Source organism: Chrysemys picta, chromosome 2, assembly GCF_011386835.1.
Source record: "Chrysemys picta bellii isolate R12L10 chromosome 2, ASM1138683v2, whole genome shotgun sequence".
Classification (NCBI taxonomy): domain Eukaryota; kingdom Metazoa; phylum Chordata; order Testudines; family Emydidae; genus Chrysemys; species Chrysemys picta.
Genome location: NC_088792.1, coordinates 5919123 through 5931475, shown reverse-complemented (window position 1 = coordinate 5931475; position 12353 = coordinate 5919123). Strand labels below are relative to the sequence as shown.

General features: G+C 60.0%; 2 long non-coding RNA genes across 2 annotated transcripts; both read left to right on the top strand.

Moving 5' to 3' along the window:
- Positions 1-1042: 1042 nt before the first annotated feature.
- Positions 1043-5185, top strand: LOC135981073 (uncharacterized). The gene is made up of 2 exons (XR_010598045.1): positions 1043-1551; positions 4776-5185. It is a non-coding gene; the product is annotated as an uncharacterized LOC135981073 (long non-coding RNA).
- Positions 5186-8083: 2898 nt separating this feature from the next.
- On the top strand, positions 8084-10912 carry LOC135981228 (uncharacterized). Its single transcript, XR_010598161.1, has 2 exons — positions 8084-8636; positions 10673-10912. It is a non-coding gene; the product is annotated as an uncharacterized LOC135981228 (long non-coding RNA).
- The last annotated feature ends 1441 nt before the right edge of the window (positions 10913-12353 follow it).

The window sequence follows — 12353 nt, the reverse complement described above, 5'->3', positions numbered from 1 at the left end:
CTGCGGTAGCTGCAGCTAGAGCCCCTGGCCCTTTAAATCGTGCCATTTAAATCGCCCCCGAACCCCAGGGCTCCCAGCCACCTCTGCAGCTGGGAGCTCTGGGGCTGATTTAAAGGGCTTGGGGCTCTCAGCTGCTGCTACCACAGCCCTAGTCCTGGGCCCTTTAAATCCTGATTTAAAGGGCCTGGGGATTTAAAGGCCCCGCCTCTTCTAGTGGAGGCCACGCCCCTCCTCAGGACTCTGGAGTACCGGCAAGTCCTTTAAGTTACTTTCACCCCTGCCAGTCAGTCTGGAAATCTTGGCCTCTGGCTTTATCACACAGAACCACCCACATCACATCAGCACAGCCCTGAACTGCTCCCTGGCACCGGGCAGGAAATGGAAGCAGAGTCCCACTGAACACACACAGGCTGCAGCACCTGCTGCCTCAGCCAAAAGCATTCATGTAATTAACCCTTTACTGGCGCTGCCCTCGCCTCCCGCCCCCCCCCCCTTGTGCACACACAAGGCTGGACGTGGTACACACGGCTGTGTGGGGATCCCCAGGGCTCACAGGGACTGACCTTCCCTCAGACAGGCAAGAGGGGGGTCGACACTGAGATTTTCATCCAAATTTCCCCCTTCCCTACCCTGGGTTCAGCTCCACCCCGGGGGTGAGAATACAGGGAGCGCAGACAGGGGTGCAGGGGGGGGGGCGGTGTTTTGAGCCCTGTGGTGTCAGACCCTGTTCAGAGCAGGGCTGCACACCACGGGGGGTAAAACACACTCACATACCTTACTAGTCCCCCTCGGCCCCCCTCTGCCTGATATCACCCCGGGACGCCTCGTTCCAGCCCCGGGGGCTCTGAGCAGCTCTGCCATGTAACAGGTGGGAGCCCCACGGCTTTGACTCCTTTAACATTGGGCTGATCAGATGCCCTGGAGATGCCGTGTAGTGACTGTCGGGGCTGATGGCTCAGTGTAGAGACAAAGTATCACATATGAGTAATGGGACAGAACAGTCTGTCCTAAGTCATCCTGCCCCTCACGCCCACCCCCAAACACCCCAGGGGAGGGGTCTGCCCGGGCCCAGGGTCTATGGGCGACATTACAAAATAGTTCTTGCTCCAGGTTTCCATGTGGTGAGGAAACCTGCTGGAGAGATCCGTTAAGTGGCAGTTTCAGTGTATTGCACACGAGGCACTTTCCTGTTTCCAGGGGGGAGGGGAGGAGGTTCCTAAACCCCCAAGTTACCTCCCCATGTGGGAGAGGGGAAGGCTGGTTAAAAATCTCTCGCACCCGCCAGTCGCTCACAAAACCCCCAGCCCCACATGAGGCCGAGGCCCCTCTCCCAGGGGAATCTGTGCCACAGCCCGAGAGTCCCGCGAGGAGACGCAGCCCGAGGGGACAATGAGGCATTTGTGGCTGGTGCTGTTGCTGGTTCTGGCGCTGGCTGGGGCTGCCCTGGCTGGGCCCATCCTGCAGCAGCCGCTGGGCGTGGAGGGTCCCAGCGCGGTGGCAGCGCGTGATGGGGCATCAGCCCAGGTGGACGGAGCCCAACAGCAGCCGCTGGTGAGTCCTGCACACGGGGCCCTGAGCATGTCCCTGCAGGGAGGCTCTTTGCCTCGTGCCCCTTCCTGGGGTTCCCGGGGGGTGGGATGGGATCGGATACAGGGTCGTTCTGGTAGGATGCTCTGGTTGGAGCCAGGGACTCTCCCTTCCCCCGTCCTCACTCTGGGAATTACATCTCCCCACCCAGGGGATCCACGGCCTCCCCAGAAATAACCCTGCCCCAGGGAGATTCTCACTGACCCCTCCCCTGACCATACCTTCTGTATGGAGCAGACCCGGCCCCTGAACCCAGCCCCACCCCCCACCCCGCCCTCTCCCCTGGGGGAGCCGCTGTAGCTGGGGAGGGCTGAGCCGGTGGATCAGCCGCCAGCTCCTCATCAGCTCAGGGCAAAGGGGCTCCCTGCAGAGCAGGAAACGCGAGCTGGGCCCCATGGCCAGACTCCGATTCAGGCCTGAGCGTTAGGGGGCAGGAGGCAAAGGGATGACAGAGGGAGAGCAATGGGGAGAAGCCTGCCCAGAAAAGCCAGGGGGCGTGTGAGACGTCCCAGCTGCAGAGCGCCCCCTGCTGGATGTGCGGTGAGTGCCACCCCACCACAGGGGTAATTCGCTCTCGGCCCCTGTGGAGCATCAGCGCCCGGCCTGAATCCCCACCTGCTCAGCCAATGAGAGTTTGCCGTGGTGACGTAAGGCCCCGTCACTCTCCCTGCAGGGAGCTGGGATGAAGCCTATTGGGATCCTGGTGGCTCCGGTCAGCACCACTGACCAGGCTGTTAAACTTCTGCTTGGTGGCGCAGCGCGGCTGGCAGGCTCCCAGCCCGGCTCTGCGGCACAGCTCCCGGGAAGCGGCTGGCATGTTCCTCCAGCTCCTAGGTGTACGGGCGGCCACGGGGGCTCCGCAGCTCTTATTGGCCAGGAACCATGGCCAATGGGAGCTGTGAGGGCAGCGCCTGCCGCCAGGGACAGAACACAGAATCACCTGGCTGCCCCCGAGCTGGAGCGACATGCCGGCCGCTATTCCATGGGTAAGCGCCACCCGGAGCCCGCGCCCTGCACCCCATCCCACACACCAACTCCCTAACCCAGCTCAGAACCCTCTTCTGCACCCAGACCCCACACCCCCTCCCGCATCGCATCCACCTCCTCCAGCCTGGAGCCCCCTCCTGCACCCAAACTCCCTCCCAGACCCCACCCTCCTCCCGCATCCCAACCCCCTGCTTCAGCCCAGAGCCCCCTCCTGCACCCAAACTCCCTCCCAGACCCACCCTCCTCCCACATCCCAACCCCCTGCTCCAACCCGGAGCCCCCTCCTCACCCAAGCTCCCTCCCAGACCCCACCCTCCTCCTGCATCCCAACCCCCTGCACCAGCCCAGAGCCCCCTCCCACATTCTGAACCCCCTGGGGCTCACCCACAGCCTGGATCCCCCTCCTATACCGCAACCCCTCATCTCTAGCCCCACCCCAGAGCCCGCACCCCCAGCCCAGCCGGAGCCCTCACCCCCTCCCGCACTCTGACTACAGCCTGGAGCCCCCCCCCACAATGAACCCCTCAGCCCCAGTCCGGAACCCCCATCCTGCACCCCAGTCCCCTGATCCCTGGCCCAGCCCTAGAGCCTGCACCCCCAGCTGGAGCTCGCACCCCCTCCCACACCCCAACCCCCTGCTCCAGCTGGGTGAAAATGAGCGAGGGTGGGGGAGAGGGAGCAAGGGAGGGGGGATGGAATGAGCAGGGCGGGGCCATGGAGAAGGGGGCGGGGCAGGAGCAGGACAAGGGTGTTCAGTTTCCTGTGATTAGAAAGCTGAAAACCCCAATGCAGACAGGCCCTGTGGTTCTCCCAGACTCGCTGCCTTGCAGCCTGGGCGGGCTGGGACCCACCCCCGGGGTCTCCCTAGGTAGGGTTACCATCCGTCCGTATTTCCCCGGACATGTCCGGATTTTGCGTCTGTAAATAGCCGTCCGGGAGGAATTGGTAACATGGTTAAAATGTCCGGGGAGGTTTTCTCCCTCCCTCCCTTCCATGCAGAGTGTGGCTGCTGATTGGGCGGCTAGGCCGATTGACCCACTCCCATTGGCCTCCAGCAGCCAGAGCCCTCCCCTGCTCCCCCCTCCCTCTGTCTGCAGCCCTGTGTAACACACAAACCGACCCATGTGGAGCCAGAATGGTAAGAGGAGTGGGGGTGGGCAGTGAGGGAGCGGGGGAGTGTTGGATGGGTCCCCAGCCTCCACCTGCCGCCCCCCCCGCACGTCCCCCCCTCCGTGGGTCCCCCCGTCCCTGTCTGCCTCTCCCTTGTCTGGGTGTACTGCCAGAGCCAGCAGCAACTGCTGTCTGCTGCCCCCGGGTCCTAGCGTCCCCCATCCACTAATGGGAAGACAGGCTGCCCTTACCCTGCCCTTCCACCCTAGCCCTGAGCCTCTCCAACACCCCAAACCCCCCAGCCCTCATCCCCACACACCCTAATCCTCTGCTCCATCCCTGAGCCCCCTCCTGCATCATGAACCCCTCATCCCCAGACCCACAGCCCTCACCCCTGCATCCCCTCCTATCCCCAAACTCCCTCCCAATCCCCCTCCCTCTTCCCACACACCCCCTCCTGCCCTCAAACTTCCTCCCAAAGCCTGCACCCCCTCCCTTTGCACCGCCTCTCACCCCCAAACTCCATCCCAGAGCCTGCACCCCTCACCCCCTCCTGCACACCCACCCCCTGCCCCAGCCCGGAGCCTGCACCCAGCACCCAAACTCTATCCCAGAACCTGCACCCCTCCTGCACCCTAATCCCCAGCCCAGGACCTGCACCCCAGACCTCCTCCCCCCACCCAAACCCCCTCCCAGAGCCTTAGGCAGGTGGGGTGGGGGGTTCTGGGCACCACCAAAATTTCTACAACCCTGCCACCCATGCGAGTGGATAAGGGTCAGGGCAGTCAGGGGACAGGTAGGGTCCTGGGGGGGGGCAGTTAGGGTAGGGGGTTCTCAGCAGGGGGCAGTCAGAGGACAAGAAGCAGGGGGGGTTGGGGTTCTGAGGGGAGCAGTCAGGGGGTGGGAAGTGGGAGGGAGTGGATGGGGCGGGGCTAGGGCGGGGCTTTCCCCCCCCCCAGTGTCCTCTTTTTTGTTTGTGGAAATATGGTAACCCTACCCTAGTGCCAGCCTGGAGGGGGCAGCCATGGAGCAGGCCGGTGCCTCCAGCTCCTCCAGCCCCTAGCGCCGTGTCTCGCCTGTGTGTGTTTCAGGGAGCGAGAGTGAGACGGGACGTGTGGAGAATATGGAGACCAGGCAGGCTGTCAGTCCTAGGCTTCCTCATTGTACGTGGAAAATAGAAAGGCTGAACAGGCGTCTCAGCTGGGGAGGGGACGGCAACACCCATCACTTCGCTCTGGCTGGGCCCAGCCGGCCTCCCCTCCCCCACCTCTTCCCCAGCACTGCTGAGCTGTCGGTGTCAGGAGTGAGCTTGCTGCTGGCTGCGGGGTACAGAAGCTCCCAGCCCCTGCCGAGCGCTGCGGGCGGACGCCAGCACTGGGCCCTGTCAGTTGTGGGATTCTCATTCCCTCTGTGCCGGATGATGAACCCGCTTTGCTGAGCCTGGAGCTTCCCGTGTCTTTTCCATTTATTCACTTGCACCAATAAAAGCAGGAACCTCTGAGCCTGGCTCCCTCATTCCCAACGGCCCCGGCTCGAAGGGGCGCAGGGCAGGGTCCCGTAGGCAGCCCAGAGCTCCCAGCCACTGCAGTATCCCCATCCCCACCCCTCTCAAGCAGGAGCGGTGGCAGGGTTTTTGCTGCCCTAGGCGGCAGTGCTCCTCCTCTGAGCATTCAGGGGGCCTGGGGTCTTCGGCGGCGGGGGGTCCTTCCGCTCCGCGTCTTCGGGGCACTTCGGCGGCGGGTCCCGGAGCGAGTGAAGGACCCGCTGCCGAAGATCTGGAGCGGAAGGACCCCCCGCCGCCGAATTTATGCCGAGGGCGGCAAAATGCCACCCCCCAAATCCTGCCGCCCTAGACGACCGCCAAGGGTCACCTAGTGGAAGCGCCGGCCCTGCTCTCCAGCGGGGAGTAAGGCTGCATCCCCACCACAGCTGGAGCGAGGCCCATGGAGCTGGGCTCTGCCCACCTGCCCATGGGTAGCACTAGGCCCTGCCCCGGCCTCCACTCTGACAGCTGGGACCCACCCTGTGTTCTCCTGACACTGAAGGGACTGGCCGGTTCCCAGGCTCCCAGCCAGGCCATGAGGAGACAGGGTGCCGGGAAGGGTCTTTGCTCAAGGGGACATGGGATTGGATGAATCCAGGCTCCCCTGGCCTCCCAGTGCTGGGGACCCCCCCTCCCCTGGCCTGTATTGCCAGTGGGACCCAGCCACAGGTGCTGATTTTGGTTTTGCCGGTGGGTGCCCCACCCCGGCTTTGTCCGCTCTCCCGAGGTCCCACCATCACTCCACCTCTTCCTGCCCCCACTCAGTCCCCGCCCCTAAGACCCGCTCCCCTGAGCGCCTCCCGCCCGGCCACCTCCTTCTTTCTGCCCTCTCCTGTCTTAAGGGCAGAGAGGGGCGAGTGGCGAGGCAGTCCCTCTCTACAGCTTCTCGGCGGCGCAGACACTGAAGAGCTGATGGGGGCGCAGGGCCAGCTGCTGAACAGCTGATTGGCAGCCCCCCCTAGAGCCCCCAGAGCAGCAGCCCCGTCCAGCCCCGATTTCTCTGCAGGTGCTTGAGCCCCTGAGCACCCCTGGAGTCGGCGCCAATAGACCCAGCTCCCCAGGGTCTGTGCGATGGGCGTCGGGTCGTGGGGCAGGGGGGGTCTGCCCTAAGGCTGGCAGGGCAGCAGCTGCTCGTTGGCCCATGGGTGCGGCGGGGGGGGGCACTGTCTGAACTGGGCACTAGAGAAATTTCCTTCCCCTGAAGCAGCAGGGCCTGGCTCGCACCACGGCAGGTCGGCCACCAATGCAGATGGGCCACTGGCCTGCCCCTGTTTGCAGCCAATAGATGTCACTGCTTACCCCGTGGGAGGGGCTGCTGTTTAACAACACGAGGGGTCCGTGGTCTCATCTCTCCCATCCTCCCCAGCGCCCTGTCGCACAGGGGGTGGAACAGACATTAATGGGGCCTTATCGGCCGTTTGTTTTTAAGTCTCTGAGTCCTGCATTAGGCCAACATTGTCCAATGGGCCCAGGAATTTTGGCTCTTAGTTCATAGGGTCCCCTCCGGACACTTGCAGGGTCTGGGCTCCCGAAGAGCTGAGCGGGAGGAGGGGGCTGCTCATGCGTCTCAATCAGGTTCTAGGTGTCGCAAATGGGGAACCCGGAAACTGAAACAGACAAAATCCACAGCCACTTGGGAAATTTTTTACATTAACTTCTCCAGGCTGTGGGGCCCCGTGCCCCGTCCACTAGCTCTGACATTAACCCTGCCATTGGAGAGCCACGATTTACAAAAGTGACTCATGAGTTTGGGTGCCCAACTCCAGACACTTTCGAGGTACATGATATTCAGACACTTCTCTGCCCCCACACTCTTTACTGGCGCTGCCCTCTCCTCCTCCTCCCCTCCCTTGTGCACACACAAGGTTAGACGTGGTACACACGGGTGTGTGGGGATCCCCAGGCCACAGAAGGCCTTGACCGTCCCACAGACACATAACAGGGGGGACGACACTGAGATTTTTGGTCAAATTTCCCACCTTCCCTACCCCAGGTTCGGCTCCACCCGGTGGTGAGAATAGAGGGAGTACAGAGAGGGGTGCGGGGGTGTGTGTGTGTTTTGAGCACTGGGGTGTCTAACCCTGTTCAGAGCAGGGCTGCACACCATGAGTGGGGGTAAAACACACTCACATACCTTACTAGTCTCCCTCGGCCCCCCTTTGCCCGATATCACCCCGGGACGCCTCGTTCCAGCCCCGGGGGCTCTGAGCAGCTCTGCCATGTAACAGGTGGGAGCCCCATGGCTTTGACTCCTTTAACGCTGGGCTGATCAGACGCCCTGGAGATGCCGTGTAGTGACTGTCGGGGCTGATCATAGAATCATAGAATATCAAGGTTGGTCATCGAGTCCAACCTCCTGCTCAAAGCAGGACCAACCCCAACTAAATCATCTCAGCCAGGGCTTTGTCAAGCCTGACCTTAAAAACCTCTAAGGAAGGAGATTCCACCACCTCCCTAGGTAACGCATTCCAGTGCTTCACCATCCTCCTAGTGAAACAGTTTTTCCTAATATCCAACCTAGACCTCCCCCACTGCAACTTGAGACCATTACTCCTTGTTCTATCATCTGGTACCACTGAGAACAGTCTAGATCCATCCTCTTTGGAACCCCCCTTCAGGTAGTTGAAATCCCCCCTCGTTCTTCTCTTCTGCAGACTAAACAATCCCAGTTCCCTCAGTGTGATGGCTCAGTGTGAGAGACAAAGTATCACGTACGAGTAACAGGACAAAACAGTCTGTCCTAACCCATCCTGCCCCACACGCCCACCCCCAAACACCCCAGGGGAGGGGTCTGCCCGGGCCCAGGGTCTAAGGGCGACGTTGCAAAGTAGTTCTTGCTCCACGTTTCCATGCAGTGAGGAAACCTGCTGGAGAGATCCGTTAAGTGGCAGTTTCAGTGTATTGCACACGAGGCACTTTCCTGTTTCCCTTTGGGAGGGGGGAAGTTCCTTAACCCCCAAGGTACCTCCCCGTCTGGGAGAGGCGAAGGCTGGTAAAAAATCTCTCACACCCGCCAGTCGCTCACAAAACCCCCAGCCCCACACGAGGCTGAGGCCCCTCTCCCAGGGGAATTGGTAGCAGAACTCGACCATCCCGAAAGGAGGCGCAGCCCGAGGGGATGATGAGGTGTCTGTGGCTGTTGTTGGTTCTGGCGCTGGCCGGGGCTGCCCTGGCTGGGCCCGTCCTGCAGCAGCCGCTGGGCGTGGAGGGTCCCAGCGCGGTGACAGCGCGTGATGGGACGTCAGCCCAGGTGGACGGAGCCCAACGGCAGCCGCTGGTGAGTCCTGCTCCCGGGGCCCTGAGCACGTCCCTGCAGCCACTGGTGAGTCCTGCGCACGGGGCCCTGAGCACGTCCCTGCAGCCACTGAGTCCTGCGCACGGGGCCCTGAGCACGTCCCTGCAGCCACTGGTGAGTCCTGCGCACGGGGCCCTGAGCACGTCCTCTTTGCCTTGTGCCCCTTCCTGGGATCCCGGGGGGGTGGGATGGGATCGGATACAGGGTCGCTCTGGCAGGGACCCTCCCTACCCACAACTCCGCTATGGGAATTACATCTCCCCACCCTAGGGTGACCAGATGTCCCGGTTTTATAGGGACAGTCCCGATATTTGGGGTTTTGTCTTATTTAGGCACCAATTACTCCCCACACCCTGTTCCAATTTTTCACACTTGCTGTCTGGTCAGCCTATCCCACCCAGGGGTCCATGGGCTCCCCAGAAATGACTCTGCCCCAGGGAGATTCTCACTGACCCCTGCTCTGACAAGCCGAACCTTCTGTATGGAGCAGACCCGACCCCTGCACCCAGCCGCCCCCACCCACTCCCTCCGGGGTCGGGGGGAGGGAGGGGGTCAGCTGTAGCTGGGAGGTTCCTGCTTTGCCTCCAGGCTCCTACTGTTATACCAATAAAAACTAGCAGGATCTTATTAAAGGGGACAAGATAAAGATGCCACATTTATTATGATAACAATTTGATTTATGACCAATAACTAATATCTTAATCCTTATACACACACATTATATCTAATACCTATAAACACACACACACACACACACACACATACACATTTACACACACACACATCCATCAGATGTTCTGCAGCTGCTGCATAGTTACCAGTCCTGCTTGAGTCTGTGGCTTGAGTTTGCAGCTTGGGTTCGTAGCTTGTGGTGGCTAACTGGCCAGGAAAGCCGGGCACAAGGACGAGCTGGGTCTCTGTTGGGCATGCACCGATGCCCTTCCATGTTGGCAGCAGAATGTTACCCTCCTCCAAAGTTTTTCATCTCACCCATCCTTTTTGTAGGCTTTAGTTTGAATCCAGAGTCTATAGGTCTTGCTGTGTCACGCTGCCTCTGGGTTTGGTGATTGATCACCCATCAATTGCAGACATGACTTTCAGCCTCGGACCGGGCTTTGATCTTCCTTCTATTGTACCTTTTCTTTTTAGGGTGGATTCTTCTTACTTTGTTAGGGCTCTTGTCGGCATCTTCAGCCGTTGGTGTTTGAACTCTATTTAATCAGGACAGGCTGGGGCTGGAGGTTGATTCCATCATCCATCCATACCTCATTCACACATCTAAACTAAACTAATAAGATTACAGCAGGGTTTGCAAAAATGAAGGTGGCAGCAAGCCCTTACAAAATGGAGTAAGCGTTTTAAAATGGGGTTTGAATTACAATATGGCAAAGAGTGAACAGAAGTTACAATATAGACAAGTCTAATGGATGGCAAACAGTGAACAGAAGTTCCACTGTAGGCAAGTGTAATAAATGGTGAACAGAAGTTGCAATACTGAAACAGTGCAAGTCTCAGTGATTTAAGCAGGAATTGGATTGATAGTGAAACTTACAAAGGCAGCTGACTGAACAGCTATGGCTCTTAACAAGCATCTTAACTGTTAATTAGCCAGTTATTGGGGTAACCGGTTTTATGAATGAATATTGTTTCATTCATAAAACTTTACTTATGAAGTTACATTAATAAAGTGAACAATTAAAAACAATTTCATTTATCAGTTCTACATTGTTACACTACATGCTAGGAGCCCAAACACAGCCCAATGCCCAGCCCCCTGTCACGTCTTCAGGGGACAGAGGCCGAGCAGGGCCCATGGCTGAGCCAGGCAGGGCAGGGCCCACTTTGGGACCCCCCACTGCAATACAGACAGGGCCCGGGCACAGCAGATCAGTGGGTGCGACCACGGGGGCGGACAAGTCTCGTGGGGAAGGGAGGGGGCTCGGCTGGGACCAATGCAAAGGGGATTCTGGGCTGAGGATGCCGGACGCTGACAGGCCCTGTGGTTCTCCCAGACTCGCTGCCTCGCAGCCTGGGCGGGCTGGGACCCACACCCAGGGTCTCCACTGCCGGCCTGGGAGGGGCAGCCATGGAGTAGGCCGGTGCCTCCAGCTCCAGCCCCTAGCGCTGTGTCTCGCCTGTGTGTGTTTCAGGGCGTGAGAGTGAGACGGGCCGTGCAGCCGCAGATCAGCGCTTGGAGATACGGCATGTACTCAGTGATAAGTGGAGTCACCAGAAGGGGAAGCCGGAAAGGCTGAACAGACGTCTCAGCTGGGGAGGTCGTGGGATGCTCATTCCCTCCGTGCCAGGCGATGAACCCGCTTTGCTGAGCCTGGAGCTTCCCGTGTGTTTTGCAGTTATTCACTCGCACCAATAAAAGCAGGAACCTCTGAGCCTGGCTCCCTGGAGGTGGGGAGACGACTCCTCTCCCAGTGCCCATTGCGGGGGAGGCGGAGGGGGGCAGGGGGCCATGGTCCCATCACTTTTAAACGTGGGGCAGGGAGGATCTGCCAGGGGGCTGGCAGGGCAGCAGCTGCTCAGTGTCCTCTGAGAGCTCGGCGGGGGGGCTGGGGGCAGGTCGCACAGTGGGTGGGTAAGTGGAGGGCCCTGGGGCTGCCAGCAGGGAGGGTAGAAGCAGACAGAGGCCAGTGCCCGTCTCATTTTCCCAGGGAGACCCAGGCCTGCTGCACTCCCTAATCGCCGGAGAGACCCTGCCCAGCTCAGCCAGTGGCAAGTGTGGGTTTGGTGGGGGGCATTTCTCAGCAGGAGATTCCCCCACGTACAGCCCTGACTGCGCCCGGGTACCAAGTTTCCTTCCTCTGAAGTAGCAGGGCCTGGCCGGCACCACGGCAGGTCGGCCACCAGCATGGATGGGCCACTGACCTGACCCTGTTTGGAGCCAACTGATGTCACTGCTTACCCCGTGGGAGGGGCTCCTGTTTAATAACACGAGGTGTCCCGGTCTCATCTCTCCCACCTTCCCCAGCGCCCAATCACAAAGTGGGTGGAACAGACATTAAAGGGCCCTTATCGGCCGTTTTATTAAAGTCTCGGAGTCGTCTCTAGGCCAACATTTTCCAGGGTGCCCACTCCTTCTGGCTCTCTTACTTTATAGGGTCACCTCCTGAAATGTGCAGGGGTGGGGCTTCCGAAGGGCTGAGCGGGAGGACGGGGCTGCTCAGGAGTCTCAGACAATCAGGCTCTAGGTGTCGTAATGGGAATCCCGGAAACTGAAACAGCCAAAATCCATGGCCACCTGGGAAATATTTGCCCTTAATTTCTCCAAGGCTGTGGGGCCACATGGCACATCCACTAGCTCTGACCTTTAACCCCATCACTGGAGACCCACAATTTACAAAGTGACTCAACAGTTTGGGTGCCCAACTCCAGACACCATCAAGGTATGTGATATTCAGACACTTCTCAGCCCCCACAGGCGCACTGGCTGGCCCCCCAAACTCACCAGTCCGTCTGGAAAACCTTGGCCTCTGGCTTTATGACACAGAACCATTCCCAGCGGCGCAGGACTCTCAACGCACGTCAGCACAGCCCTGAACTGCTCCCTGGCACCGGGCAGGAAATGGAAGCAGAGTCACATTGAGCACAGCAAAAGAATTCACGTCCTTAACCCTTTACAAGTGCTTCCCTCTCCTCCCATCCCTTGTGCACACACAAGGCTGGATATGGTACTAGGGTGACCAGATGACAAAGGTGAAATATCGGGACGCGGGGGGGAGGTGAAGGTGCCTAGCTGGTGCAAACCCGGCACCCCCAATGTGCCCAGGCCCGCGCCCAGCTGCCCCACAGAGCACCGCGGGTGGCCCCAGAGTGGGG